This window comes from Physeter macrocephalus, chromosome 11, assembly GCF_002837175.3.
Source record: "Physeter macrocephalus isolate SW-GA chromosome 11, ASM283717v5, whole genome shotgun sequence".
NCBI lineage: Eukaryota > Metazoa > Chordata > Mammalia > Artiodactyla > Physeteridae > Physeter > Physeter macrocephalus.
In genome coordinates this window covers 56,383,528-56,399,253 of record NC_041224.1, presented here as the reverse complement: position 1 = coordinate 56,399,253, position 15,726 = coordinate 56,383,528, and the positions used below count along the sequence as shown (strand labels likewise).

Here is a 15,726-nt window from a genome sequence, read left to right as displayed (position 1 = left end):
CTAAGTGGCTGTGTGGCCTTGGACAAATCCATCAATCTCTCTGAACCAGTTTCCTCAAGCATAAAATATCTACCTCTCAGGATTAAGTGGTTAGGTTTGGAGAGAATGTGCAGAAAGCATTTAGCAGAGTGCCTGGCACATAGAAGCTGCTCATCATCATCATCATCACTGCCATCAGAACCACCCTGACTACAAAGAGGCCCTGGCATGAGTAAGAAGTGGAGATGCATTAAGGATCATCATCAGGCCACACGGGGATCATCTTGCTCCATGAGTGTTTACTATGCTGCTCAGAATGCCCCTTGGTGCCACTTGTTGCTGGGCTGCATCCTCATTAAGCTAGGAATGACTTAAAGATAACAATTCCTTTCAAATTTGATGAGAAACAAATATCTAATTCGGATATACCAAATGAAACGCCAAGGGGAAAAACCACTCTCGTTACAATATAACCCAGCCATGTTCCCCCCCTACCCACTTCCTCTTTCCACTTAGATAAGTCCCTTAAGCACACAGTAGCACCCGGCAAATATTTGTTGAATGTTGAATGAATGGATTGGCTCAATTTGATTTGAAAATGTCCAACTGTTGTGCAATAAAAGGAACCAAATTTGTGGCCAGGCCTTTAGCCTCCTGGGGTGGAAACATGGCAGAACCGGCCATAACAGTCACTTGGGTAGCCCACTGGAATCTTGGGAAATCAGGCACTGAAGGGACGGGAAGAGACCATGCTGGCCAGGACAGGGAATGGAGGTGGTTTCCTGAATTTAGCGAAGGCCTTTCACTATGAGATGGCTAGTGGCCCTCCATCCCCTGCTGTACGTGTCAGTGTCTGGTCCACCCACTAAGCCTGCTGGGGGCTTGCCCATGCTGGAGAGTCAAATGTCCTGTGGCCTCTGCAATGCAGAGCAAACAGGAATCAGAGCACCAAAACTAGTGTGCCAGTTTGCTTCCCCATGGGTTGGGGGGTGGGGGGAATGTACATATCGCCCTTCTCATTTTGGCCAAAGGGCTATCATTTGGGCCTTTGGCATCTTCTTTCACTCCCCAGACACTGCACAAGTCACCTGTGGCCTGGCTGCTGTCCTGCTCTTCTCCATTTATATTCCCCTCTGTCTCCAACACAGATCTTATCTTCCACTCCCTGCTTGCAGAATAAAGTCCCAACACCTTGGCAGGGCATTCATCCTTTGCAATTTGTCCCCATCCTGAATGTCCAGCTTTACTGCCCTCGGCCACACCTAACTTCTGCCTGCTAGTGCCCTGATCTCTCATACGTCTGGCCACTGACTGAAAGGCCTTTCCTCCTGTTGTCTGCTTGGAGGACTCTGACACCTCTTTCCAGAGCCTGCTTAAATGTAACTTTCTATGAAATGGACCCGCCAGCACCTAGCGGCTTCCTGGATACTTTCCTAAGCCTTTACTTAGCCTGGAAGTCTCCTTTTCCAACCCACAAATTCCTAGTGTCCTTCAGGACATGGCTCTAGTATTGCTTTAAAATTTTTTTTTCTTTTGCGGTACGCGGGCCTCTCACTGCTGTGGCCTCTCCCGTTGCGGAGCACAGGCTCCGGATGCGCAGGCTCAGCGGCCATGGCTCACGGGCCCAGCCGCTCCGCGGCATGTGGGATCTTCCCGGACCGGGTCACGAACCTGTGTCCCCTGCATCGGCAGGCGGACTCTCAACCACTGAGCCACCAGGGAAGCCCTTAAAAATTTTTTAAATTATTATTATTATTATTTTTTGGACATAGTTTCAAACTTAAAGCAAAGTTGCAAGCATAGGACAAAGAATTCTTGTACATCTTTCACCCAGATTCCCTAAATATTAATGTTTTCCCACATTTGCTTTAACCGTCTCCTCATTCTCTCTCTCTCTCTCTCCCCACCGGGTGTATAATTTCATTTTTTTCTGAACAGTTTATGAGTTATTTTCAGACGTTATACCCCTCTACTGCTTCAATGTGTATGTTTTCTAAAACCAAGGAAATTCTCTTATGTAATTAGAGAATAATTATCAAAGTTAGGAAATTAACTTTGATACTAATTATTATCTAATATACAGATCTTATTCAGATTTCACAAATTATCCCAATAATGTCCTTAATAGTAAAGAACATTCCCAGATGATCATTGCATTTAGTTGTTATGTCTCTTTAGTATTCTTTAATCTACAACAGTTCCCTGTTCTCTTTTTTTTTTGGTCTTTCATGACAATTGACATTTTTGAAATATCTAGGCCAGTTATTTTGTGGAAAGTACCTCATTTTAGGTTCGTCTGATATTTCCTTACGCTGGGTTCATGCTGTACAGACTTGGCCAGGGTAGCCAGAGGTGATGCTGGGCTCATCTCAGGGTATCATATTAGGAGCTGTCTGATGTCCCTTTGTCCCATTTCTGGCGATGTTAACATTGGTCAGTTGGTTGATTTGTTGATATGTCTGACTCCTCCCCTGGCCCATGAGGCCCTTCTCAAGGTCAAGGAGGAACTCAGCCTTCCTGGCATCTGGTACCTGAGGATATGGAGATATAGGGAAGTGAGGGGCACACACCAACTGATCCCCTCCCATGTGCCCAGCCCTGTGGCCACTTCTCATCTAAGCCTCACAGCAACCCTATAACTGAGTAGTTGTGCTCAGAGAAGATGAAGAATTTGCCTGAGGACACTTGACTGGTAAGTAGCAGATCCAGATTCAAATCCAGGTCTTCCTCTTCCCATAACATTTAGGCACTGGAGACAGTAGATGGTCAACAACATGACTGGATTTTTTTCTAAACTTAAACAGAAAAATCTAACACCAAGACCATTGGAAAACTGAATACCCTCCTACATTAATGAGGATGCTTTTTATTCATTTATCCCTTCAACAAATATTTATGGTAGGTCTGCTATTTACCAGGCAGTGTCATAGATCATACAGATATAGTAGTAAACAAATAGCCTACATGCTAGTGGGACTCTGCAAATACCAGCAAATCCAGCTAAAGTGCTTGAACAATAACAAGAAGGCTAGTAGTAGAGCAGCTCCAGGGTTGATTCATTTAGCAGTTCAAAGATGTCATGGCTAAGATTTTTTTTTTTTTTTTTTTTGGCGGTACGCGGGCCTCTCACTGTCGTGGCCTCTCCCGTTGCGGAGCACAGGCTCCAGACGCGCAGGCTCAGCGGCCATGGCTCACGGGCCCAGCCGCTCCGCGGCATGTGGGATCTTCCCGGACCGGGGCACGAACTCGCGTCCCCTGCATCGGCAGGCGGATTCTCAACCACTGCGCCACCAGGGAAGCCCATGGCTAAGATTTTTATTCTCTGAAATTCCCTTAGCTTTAGCTTTGGGGATGCAAGATGTTTGCCTTCAGTTTGTTTTTTTTTTTTTTTTTAATAAATTTATTTATTTATTTATTTATTTTTGGCCGTGTTGGGTCTTCCTTTCTGTGCGAGGGCTTTCTCCAGCTGTGGCAACCGGGGACCACTCTTCATCGCAGTGCGCGGGCCTCCCACTGTCGCGGCTTCTCTTGTTGCGGAGCACAGGCTCCAGATGTGCAGGCTCAGCAGTCATGGCTCACGGGCCCAGGTGCTCCGCGGCATGTGGGATCTTCCCAGACCAGGGCTAGAACCCGTGTCCCCTGCATTGGCAGGCAGATTCTCAACCACTGTGCCACGAGGGAAGCCCTTGCCTTTAGTTTTAAGCAAGATATCCTCAAAGGAAACAAAGGGGATGTTCCTGTCATGGTCCCTTTAGATGGGAAAAGAAAGCCTTGCTATAATCTTCCCAGCCAACTTCCCTTCCACCTCCCTGGCCAGAACTACATCGCCAGCTGATGCAAATCCACCCCTTGGCCAGAGGAATAAGCTGCCATGCCTGGCTCAGGGAATCTAGATTTGCTCTGCTACCATCCAGATCACCTCCAGGTTCAGCCTTCCCCAAACTATTTCGTTGTCAGAAGAGTAGGAGGAGAGTGAAAAAAATTGCAATTTTCTTTAAAGAAGCAAAGAGGGGAAAAGGGTGTTTCCCTCATTTACAGAATATTTACAGACTCTTGTCTTGTTTATGCAAATACAAGTTTGTGTCATTGCTATTCCTTATACAATCCTCCCTCATGATCCACAGGTTACTGGTTCCAGGATCCCCATGGATATCAAAATTCGAGGATGCTCAAGTCTCTTACATAAAATGAATTGACTTTGGAACCCACAGACAGGGAGGGCCAACTGTATTCATTATATCAAGTTCTACTTCATTTTCCTTACTAAGTCATATAATGTCTCTCTCTATCTATCTATCCCTGTATCTCTTGTCTCATTCCAAACTAAGGTCCCTTTTTGTAAAGGTACAGAATCTTAGCCAGGAGAGGTTTAAAAATATTTAATAACTGGTTCTAGGATGTGTACTAACCACTGCACAGTGTAGGGTCCTGGAGGGTCCTTCTGGACCAGGCAATCACATTTAGTTGATGGATGGGGAGATCTAGGAAGACCCTAGAGGAGGGGTCAGGGAGGCTGGGGGAACACTCAGTCCCTACTATTTGCCAACTGATATGGAATTATTTAAGAATTTTTTAAAATTTATTTATTTATTATTTTTATTTTCGCGGTACGTGGGCCTCTCACCGCTGTGGCCTCTCCCGCCGCGGAGCACAGGCTCCGGACGCGCAGGCTCAGCGGCCATGGCTCACGGGCCCAGCCGCTCTGCGGCATGTGGGATCCTCCCGGACCGGGGCACGAACCCGTGTCCCCTGCATTGGCAGGCGGACTCTCAACCACTGCGCCACCAGGGAAGCCCTAAAATTTATTTTTTATTGAGGTATAATTGATCTATAACATTAGTTTTATGTGTACAATATAATGATTCGATATTTGTATACATTGTGAAATGATCACCACAATAAGTCTAGTTAACATGTGTTACCTTACTTAGTTACTAGTTTTATCTTTTTTTTTTTGTCTTGTGATGAGAACTTTTAAGATCTACTCTCTTAGCAACTTTCAAGTATGCAAGACAGTGTTAGCAACTACAGTCACCATGCTGTGTGTTACATCCTGGTGACTTATTTTATAGCTCGAAGTTTGTACCTTTTGACCCCCTGCACTCATTTTGCCCACCACCCCCAACTCCCACCTCTGGCAACCACCAATCTGTTCTCTGTGTCTATGAGCTTGGGTTTTTTGTTTTTGTTCTTTAAATTCCACATATGAGATCATGTGGTATTTGTCTTTGTCTGATTTATTTCACTTAGCATAATGTCCTCAAGGTCCATCCATGTTGTGCTACATCCATGTTGTCCTAAATGCCAAGATTTCATTTTCTATGGCTGAATAACAGTCCATTATATATATATATATATATATGTATTGCACCTTCTTTATTCATTCATCCAGCAATGGATATTTGGGTTATTTCCATGTCCTGACTACTATAAGTAATGCAATAAACATGGAGGTGTATATATCTTTTCAACTTAGTGTTTTCATTTTCTTTGGATATATACTCAGAAGTGGAATTGTGGGATCATATGGTAGTTCTATTTTTAGTTTCTTAAGGAACCTCCACACTGTTCTCTGTAGAGGCTGTATCAATTTACATTCCCACCAACAGACCACAAGAGCTCCCTTTTTTCCACATCCTCACCAATACTTATTTCTTGTCTTTTTAATAACAGCCATTCTGATAGGTGTGAGGTGATATCTCATTTTGATTTTGATTTTCATTTCCCCAATGATTAGTGATGTGAAGCATCTTTTCATTGGCCACCTGTATGTCTTCTTTGGAAAAATGTCTACTCAGATCTGCCCATTTTAAAATCAGATTGTTTGCATTTTTCTATTAAGTTGTATGAGTTCTTTAAATATTCTGGATACTAACCCCTTATCAGATACGTGATTTGCAAATATTGTCTGCCATTCAGTAGGTTGCCTTTTCATTTTGTTGATTGTTTCCTTTGCTGTGCAGAAGCCTTTTAGTTTGATACAGTCCCACTTGTTTATTTTTGCTTTTATTGCTTTTGCTATTTTAATATTTTAATGTCCAGTATGATAGTGCCCGTGTAATGTGCTGGACATCGGCTCCAATCTTCACAATGACCATTCGCAGTGTCAGTGTAATGACTACAGCAAGATCCTCCCAGCTTCTGCCCATGGTCAGACATTTGGGCCACTTCCAGTTTTAAATGCAATATGAAGCTCAGATCTAAACATCTCTGTATGCACCTTTGTTTTATTTCTTTATATTTCACAATACATAAAATGTATATATTTATAAATATATATCGCATATTTTTGTTTCCTTGGAACACATTTCCCAAAGTGGTATTTCAAAGTCAAAGGGTAGGATCAATTTGATAATTTGCATGGTGATTTGAAAAGCATTTAAGAGACTTTCCTGGTGGCACAGTGGTTAAGAATCTGCCTGCCAATGCAGGGGACATGGGTTCGAGCCCTGGTCTGGGAAGATCCCACATGCCGCAGAGCAACCAAGCCCGTGAGCCACAACTACTGGGTAGTTCTATTTTTAGTTTCTTAAGGAACCTCCACACTGTTCTCTGTAGAGGCTGTATCAATTTACATTCCCACCAACAGACCACAAGAGCTCCCTTTTTTCCACATCCTCACCAATACTTATTTCTTGTCTTTTTAATAACAGCCATTCTGATAGGTGTGAGGTGATATCTCATTTTGATTTTGATTTTCATTTCCCCAATGATTAGTGATGTGAAGCATCTTTTCATTGGCCACCTGTATGTCTTCTTTGGAAAAATGTCTACTCAGATCTGCCCATTTTAAAATCAGATTGTTTGCATTTTTCTATTAAGTTGTATGAGTTCTTTAAATATTCTGGATACTAACCCCTTATCAGATACGTGATTTGCAAATATTGTCTGCCATTCAGTAGGTTGCCTTTTCATTTTGTTGATTGTTTCCTTTGCTGTGCAGAAGCCTTTTAGTTTGATACAGTCCCACTTGTTTATTTTTGCTTTTATTGCTTTTGCTATTTTAATATTTTAATGTCCAGTATGATAGTGCCCGTGTAATGTGCTGGACATCGGCTCCAATCTTCACAATGACCATTCGCAGTGTCAGTGTAATGACTACAGCAAGATCCTCCCAGCTTCTGCCCATGGTCAGACATTTGGGCCACTTCCAGTTTTAAATGCAATATGAAGCTCAGATCTAAACATCTCTGTATGCACCTTTGTTTTATTTCTTTATATTTCACAATACATAAAATGTATATATTTATAAATATATATCGCATATTTTTGTTTCCTTGGAACACATTTCCCAAAGTGGTATTTCAAAGTCAAAGGGTAGGATCAATTTGATAATTTGCATGGTGATTTGAAAAGCATTTAAGAGACTTTCCTGGTGGCACAGTGGTTAAGAATCTGCCTGCCAATGCAGGGGACATGGGTTCGAGCCCTGGTCTGGGAAGATCCCACATGCCGCAGAGCAACCAAGCCCGTGAGCCACAACTACTGAGCTCGTGTGCCACAACTACTGAAGCCCGCGTGCCTAGAGCCTGTGCTCTGCAACAAGAGGCCACCGCAATGAGAAGCCCGCGCACCGCAACGAAGAGTAGCCCCCGCTTACTGCAACTAGAGAAAGCCCGTGTGCAGCAATGAAGACCCAACGCAGCCAAAAATAAATAAATAAATTTAAAAATAAATAAATAAACAAAAAGCATTTAACTTAGCAGAAATTACACCGTAGACTTGTTCACAAAACTTCAAAAAATGAAAGCCTATTTGTTGGTTACTCCTGACAAGTATAAATGGTGGAAATTAATAATCATTAGGCATCATTATGCAGAAATTCCCTTCCTTAGTGCAGGAACTATATTTCTGGATAAGAAGTTCTTGCAATTGATTAGAATTAAAATTGGGAAATAAGCAGACAACAACAATAAATGAATGAATGAATAAATAGCATTTAACCAAAGGTTTAGAAACATCCTTGCCTACTTTTTCAAAGACTACTGTTGCCAGGGAACTGGAAGGCACATGGTGTAATGGAAAGAGGGTTGGGACTGGAGTAAGGAAAGCTGGGCTCAGCTCTGGGCAATGTTACTCTACTAGGGGTTGGGGACTTGGCAGTCTCTTAGCTTGTCTGGACCTTGGTTTCCCCAAGTGTAAAATGGGGGAGATGCCATCTCTCACAGCACCAGGCACAGCAGGCACTGATTGCCTCCATCTGTTCCTGACTTTGGCCTGAGGCCTGGCCACCCTTGTCACACCCTCACCGTGGGCGGCTTCTGAACGATGAACTGTCAAAGGGCCCTTCGCCATAACAAAGCGCGTAGGCTGCCACCTCCTGGTGTAAAGAGTTAGTGTCCAGATGACTTTGGGGATCAAGCTGCTCCCCCTTGTGTCCCTGTGAGGATCTGCCCCAAGGGTGAAGCTGCCAAAGAAAAGGAAGGTTCTTCCCACCTAGACTGGCCCTGGTGTTGGTGGTGGCTTTAAAGTGATGTCTTCCTTCTGCCATTGCAACTCTGGGGGAGAGATGATGCAGGGTTTTGAAAAGCTGCCTGTAAGGGAAGCTGTTTTTGCTTTTGGAGACTGTGAAGGTGCTGGTAAAGGCATCTTGGCAAAAGCAAGAGGCCTTTATCAGTGATTTATTAAACCCTGTTTAGAAAGGCTGACAGCAGTGGTCAATCAGCCCACAAATATTTACAGGGCACCTATCACGTGCCAGACATGTGCTTTGATAAACAACCTTGAACAAGACAGGCAGGGTCCCTGCTCTCCTTGTCTAGTGGGGAAGTTTAGGAATAAGATTCTTTTTTAACTGATATACTTTCTTCTATTTATTTAATTGAAGACAAAATGACATCTAAGCTGAAAAACTTAAAACACAGTATTTCACCTTCCAAACACTGTAGCTATTTTTATTTCAACACCTTCCAGCCCTTGTACACTTGTGTGCACATTTTTACAGAGCTATAATCATAACACCTGGTATTCTGAAGTTAGATACGTTTCACGCCCAATAAACACTTCTCTATGTTGCTACTTAATCTTCATAATTATCCTTATAGCTCTATAAGAGACAAGTGTGTGCCTGTATCATAATCTATGTAGCAAGTCCCCTAAGCTTAGATTCATAATTTTTTTTCTTTCTTTTCTTGCTATAATAGATATTGCTGATGTTAACTTCTTCATGCAGATTTTTATTACATTCCTTCTCAATGATCATGAATATGGTTCATCCTATGTGTTGCCATATTGCTTCCCAAAAGAGCTGTTACTAATTTACAATACAATGCCAGCAATATTATATCCGTGAGTCACTTTTGCTGCAACATCAGGTACATTGAATATTGCTGCTTTTACACATTTTTGAGAATTACATTTTTAAATGGGGTCCCAAATTTCCTTTAATCTGCATTTCTCTGGATACCAGTAGGCAGGTTCTTTTTTGCACGTGACTATTCATAATTGCTCATGTGAAATGTCTGTTCATATTATGGTTAAAATTTTGAATGAGTATCTTGTTTGATGTCTTTTCCTAGACAAGAGAACAGCAATAGAAGATTGCAGTATTGCAGCCCAGGATGTGAGAAAGGTACTTACTGTTTTAATAACTCGTTTAATAACTCCTAATGGAATCTTCCTAAGAAAGCTCAGCTGTTTCAGAATCTAAAGTGCAAGTCTCTTCTGCTGCCCAGAGCTACTAAGTGAGAAAAGAGATTCTGTAACCCTTGGCTGTGCTTGACTCGGTAGTGGAAATGACATAATTTCCCACTGTTTATGAAAAAGAGTTGGACATCAGCCTAGGTTACAATAATGCAAATGAAAATTATGTGACTGGAGAGTTAATTTGTTTCCTAGTGACTCTGAAGAAATACAGTGTCCTTGAGGTTGGAAGGGTCCATGGTCCAAACCCCTGGCCCAGAGAAGTGAAGTGACTTGCCTAAACTCACACAGCAAACTAGACCCCCAGCTACTGACTCCCCTTGCATCTTTCCTGTGCCCTGAATGTGAATGTAAATGAACCTGTGATTCCCTCCTTCCTGACCCTGCCCCTACCCCCTGCATGGAGATTGGCCACCTCCCAGCCTGGATGATTTCTGCAACACAGCTCTGGGAATGCTTTCTGTGCTGGGAGTTAGTTTCCTTTTTCTACATAGCTTCCAACAAGAACTCTGGGCCTTTCCTCTCTGGGATCTCAAAGTATTGCACCATGCAGGGTTCTGAGCAGTAGCTAAAATACTTTACCAGAGCACAAGTCCTTCTTCTGAAAGAAGACAGCAAATGTTAGAAATGGGACCTGTGTGAGGGTGAGCTATTCTGACTCTGTCGGTAAGGCTTTTTGGTTTAATATCTCACTATTTTTTTCTGGGATGATTAGATGACAGGAAATAACATTTGATTAACACATACCCTGTAGTAGGCACTACCTCATTTAATTTCTTAAAAACACCTATGGAGTAACAGATTTGGAAAGGAGGCTCAGAGAGGTTAAGTAACTAACTCGACCAGCTCCCAAAGCAAAGATGTCACTGTCTCACTGATTCTCAATGAGGAATTGAACGGCCAATCAGAAACACCTGGGAGCTTTTTCAAACTACTCATATATGTCTCCCACTGAGAACAACTGCACCCTATAGGGCCATCTGTAGGATTTGTGTGCCCAGGGTGCCATCCCACAGATGTTCGAGCCTGGACAGGTGTCAACAAACTGGTGACATATTATAGTCAGCACTCTGCCTCTGTGGGTCCCGCATCTGCCAATACAGAGGGCTGACTGTACTTTGCAATTTTATATGAGGGAATTGAGGATCCACAGATTTTGGTATTCTGGGGGGGATGGTGGTTCTAGAACCAATCCCCTGCAGATACTGAGGGTCAATTGTAGTAGGCAGGAGATAGAAATCCGGGTAGAGGGGCTGTAACAAAGACAAGGAAAATGAGTGTCTGGAACAATTCCTTAGAGAAGAAGAAATAGAAGACTCTTAATGATTGGCACACATGGGACTATAACTCAGGACCAGAGAAGAGAGTAGTCTTGGAAGGGGGGTGCAAGGGGGCAGAGCCCAGGGCAGGCTGACCCATTCCCAGGAAAGATGTGGTGGGAGGGAGGTGTGGTGCAGGACTTGGGGCAGAATCTCTGTCTACCACACTCAACAGAGAGGCAGCAGCTGAGGTAAGAGGAGCACTTGACCAGGAGCTCTTAGACACAATCCTGGCTGTGTGTCTTCAGGCAAGTCACGTTACCTCTTTGTGACATGGTTTCTTTCTTTCTCTTCACAATATGCATAAAAATAACCTTCTCTGGCTACCTCTCAGGGGCATAATGGGAACTGACAGAGTTAACTTATATCAAAGTTTTTATAAATGGTGAAACACTGTGCATATTTCACAGAGGGGCTACTAGGGTATAGCAGTAAGTTCTAATTCATTGTCATGCAGAATTTCAGCCCCTCAGTGTGTTCTTCGCTATATTTTATTGGCAGCATTTGTGCAGTAAAGACTGGCATGGGGAAAGCCCCCGTGTTAGTGTCCCCTGATCTTGTTGTATCTGCAGCCCAGCTAGTATGAATTTCAGCTACATAGAAAATACCTTCTGATAGTGGTCTGATTGCCCTTTAAAAAAACCTAGGTCTTCCTCCTAAAAAAGAGGATTTTTTTTTTTTTTGGCAAAAAGTTCACTCATACAAGAATATATATATAACATGTAACTACAATTTAAAGAAGAATAAAACAAATCACATACTAAGCTTAAGGAAAAATGTCACCTGCAATGCTCCCACTTATCCTTTTCTGCTGCATTCTCTTCACTCTATTGTCCTCATTTTCTGTTCATCATTCTCTTGCTTTTAAGAAATAGCTTTGGGCTTCCCTGGTGGCGCAGTGATTGAGAGTCCGCCTGCTGATGCAGGGGACACGGGTTCTGCCCCGGTCCGGGAAGATCCCACATGCTGCGGAGTGGCTAGGCCCGTGAGGCACAGCCGCTGAACCTGTGTGTCCAGAGCCTGTGCTCTGCAACAGGAGCGGCCACAACAGTGAGAGGCCCGCATATCACCAAAACAACCCACAAAAACAAAACAAAACAAACAAAAGAAATAGCTTTACTGCAATCTACAGATTCAATGCAATCCCTATCAAACTACCAATGGCATTTTTCACAGAACTAAAACAAAAAATTTCACAATTTGTATGGAAACACAAAAGACCCCGAATAGCCAAAGCATCTTGAGAAAGGAATGGAGCTGGAGGAGTCAGACTCCCTGACTTCAGACGATACTACAAAGCTACAGTAATCAAGACAGTATGGTACTGCATAAAAACAGAAATATAGATAAATGGAACACGATAGAAAGCGCAGAGATAAACCCACACACATATGGTCACCTTATTTTTGATAAAGGAGGCAAGAATATACAATGGAGAAAAGACAGCCTCTTCAATAAGTGGTGCTGGGAAAACTGGACAACTACATGTAAAAGAATGAAATTAGAACACTCCCTAACACCATACACAAAAATAAACTCAAAATGGATTAAAGACCTAAATGTAAGGCCAGACACTATAAAACTCTTAGAGGAAAACACAGGCAGAATACTCCTTGACATAAATCACAGCACACAGACATAAATCACAAAGATCCTTTGTGACCCACCTCCTAGAGAAATGGAAATAAAAACAAAAATAAACAAATGGGACCTAATGAAACTTAAAGCTTTTGAACAGCAAAGGAAGCCATAAACAAGACGAAAAGACAACCCTCAGAATGGGAGAAAATATTTGCAAATGAAGCAACTGACAAAGGATTAATCTCCAAAATTTACAAGCAGCTCATGCAGCTCAATATTAAAAAACCAAACAACCCAATCCAGACAGACTGGGTCAAGATGGTGGAGTAGAAGGACGTGCGCTTACTCCCTCTTGCGAGAGCACCCGAATCACAACTAACTGCTGAACAATCATTGACAGGAAGACACTGGAAGTCAGTGAAAACATACCCTACATCCAAGACAAAGAAGAAGCCACAATGAGATGGTAGGAGGGGCGCAATCACAGGAAAATCAAATCCCGTAACTGCTGGGTGGGTGACTCACAAACTGGAGAACACAAAAGTCCACAAAAGTCCACCCACTGGAGTGAAGGTTCTGAGCCCCACGTCAGGCTTCCCAAACCTGGGGGTCCAGCAATGGGAGGAGGAATTTATAGAGAATCAGACTTTGAAGGCTAGCAGGATTTGATTGCAGGACTTGGACAGGACTGGGGGAAACAGAGACTCCACTCTTGGAGGGCCCACACAAAGTAGTGAGTGCATCAGGACCCAGGGGAAGGAGCAGTGACCCCAGGGGAGACTGAACCAGACCTACCTGCTAGTGTTGGAGGGTCTCCTGCAGTGGCAGGGGGCAGCTGTGGCTCACCAAAAGGACAAGGACACTGGCAGCAGAAGTTCTGGGAAGTACTCCTTGGCATGAGCTCTCCCAGAGTCTGCCATTAGCCCCACCAAAGAGCCCAGGTAGGCTCCAGTGTTGGGTTGCCTCAAGCCAAACAACCAACAGGGAGGGAACCCAGCCCCACCCATCAGCAGTTAAGCAGATTAAAGTTTTACTGAGCTCTGCCCACCAGATCAACAGTCAGCTCTACCCACCACCAGTCCCTCCCATCAGGAAACTTGCACAAGCCTCTTAGATAGCTACATCCACCAGACAGCAGACGGTAGAAGCGAGAAGAACTACAATCCTGCAGCCTGTGGAACAAAAACCACATTCACAGAAAGATAGACAAGATGAAAAGGCAGAGAGCTATGTACCAGATGAAGGAACAAGATAAAACCCCAGAAAAACAACGAAATGAAGTGGAGATAGGCAACCTTCCAGAAAAAGAACTCAGAATAATGATAGTGAAGATGAGCCAGGACATCAGAAAAAGAATGGAGGCAAAGATCAAAAAGATGTAAGAAAGGTTTAACAAAGACCTAGGAGAATTAACACCTAGAAGAATTAAAGAACAAACAAACAAAGATGAACAATACAATAAGTGAAATGAAAAATATACTAGAAGGAATCAATAGCAGAATAATTGAGGAAGAAGAACGGATCAGTGACCTGGAAGACAGAATGGTGGAATTCACTGCCACGGAGCAGAATAAAGAAAAAAGAATGAAAAGAAATGAAGACAGCCTAAGAGACCTCTGGGACAACATTAAACGCAACAACATTCACATTATAGGGGTCCCAGAAGGAGAAGAGAGAGAGAAAGGACCCAAGAAAATATTTGAAGAGATTATAGTCAAAAACTTTCCTAACGTGGAAAGGAAATAGCCACCCAAGCCCAGGAAGCACAGAGAGTCCCATACAGGATACACCCAAGGAGAAACACGCCAAGACACATAGTAATCAAACTGGCAAAAATTAAAGGCAAAGAAAAATTATTCAAAGCAGCAAGGGAAAAATGACAAATAACATACAAGGGAACTTCCATAAGGTTAACAGATGATTTCTCAGCAGAAACTTTACAAGCCAGAAAGGAGTGGCATGATCTACTTAAAGTGATGAAAGGGAAGAAACTACAACCAAGATTACTCTACCTGGCAAGGATCTCATTCAGATTTGATGGAGAGATCAAAAGCTTTATAGACAAGCAAAAGCTAAGAGAATTCAGCACCACCAAACCAGCTCTACAACAAATGCGAAAGGAATTTCTCTAAGTGGGAAACACAAGAGAAGAAAAGGGCCTACAAAAACAAACCCAAAACAATTAAGAAAATGGTCATAGGAACATACATATTGATAATTACCTTAAACGTGAATGGATTAAATGCTCCAACCAAAAGACACAGACTGGCTGAATGGATACAAAAACAAGACCCATATATATGCTGTCTACAAAGACCCATTTCAGACCTAGGGACACATAGAGACTGAAAGTGAGGGGAACAAAAGGAAGCTGGAGTAGCAATACTCATATCAGACAAAATAGACTTTAAAATAAAGACTGTTACAAGACACAAATAAGGACAGTATATAATGATCAAGGGATCAGTCTAAGAAGAAGTTATAACAATCATAAATATATATGCACCCAATATAGGAGCACCTCAATACATAAGGAAACTGCTAACAGCTATAAACGAGGAAATCGACAGTAACACAATAATAGTGGGGGACTTTAACACCTCACTTACACCAATGGACATATCATCCAAAATGAAAATTAATAAGGAAATACAAGCTTTAAATGACACAACAGACCAGATAGATTTAATTCATACATATAGGACATTCCATCCAAAAACAGCAGATTACACTTTCTACTCAAGTGTTCACGGAACATTCCTCAGGATAGATCACATCTTGGGTCACTAATCAAGCCTCAGTAAATTTAAGAAAATTGAAGCATCTTTTCGGACCACAACGCTATGAGATTAGAAATCAATTACAGGGGAAAAAACGTAATAAACACAAACACATGGAGGCTAAACAATACGTTACTAAATAACGAAGAGATCACTGAAGAAATCAAAGAGGAAATCAAAAAATACCTAGAGACAAATGACAATGAAAACACTACGATCCAAAATCTATGGGATGAAGCAAAAGCAGTTCTAAGAAGGAAGTTTATAGCTATACAAGCCTACCTCAAGAAACAAGAAACATCTCAAATAAACAATCTAACCTTACACCTAAAGGATCTAGAGAAAGAAGAACAAACAAAACCCAAAATTATCAGAAGGAAAGAAATCATAAAGATCAGAGCAGAAATAAATGAAATAGAAACAAA

At 42.4% G+C, this 15,726-nt stretch overlaps 1 protein-coding gene across 1 annotated transcript in view; it reads right to left on the bottom strand.

Annotated features, from left to right (window-relative positions):
- Nucleotides 1-2,208: 2,208 nt before the first annotated feature.
- APH1B (aph-1 homolog B, gamma-secretase subunit) overlaps nucleotides 2,209-15,726 on the bottom strand; it is a 213,777-nt gene continuing 200,259 nt past the window's right edge. Inside the window, exon 7 of the mRNA XM_028494911.2 lies at nucleotides 2,209-2,510. The gene's annotated coding sequence lies outside the window, so the exon portion shown is untranslated. The remainder of the gene's footprint in view (nucleotides 2,511-15,726) is intronic.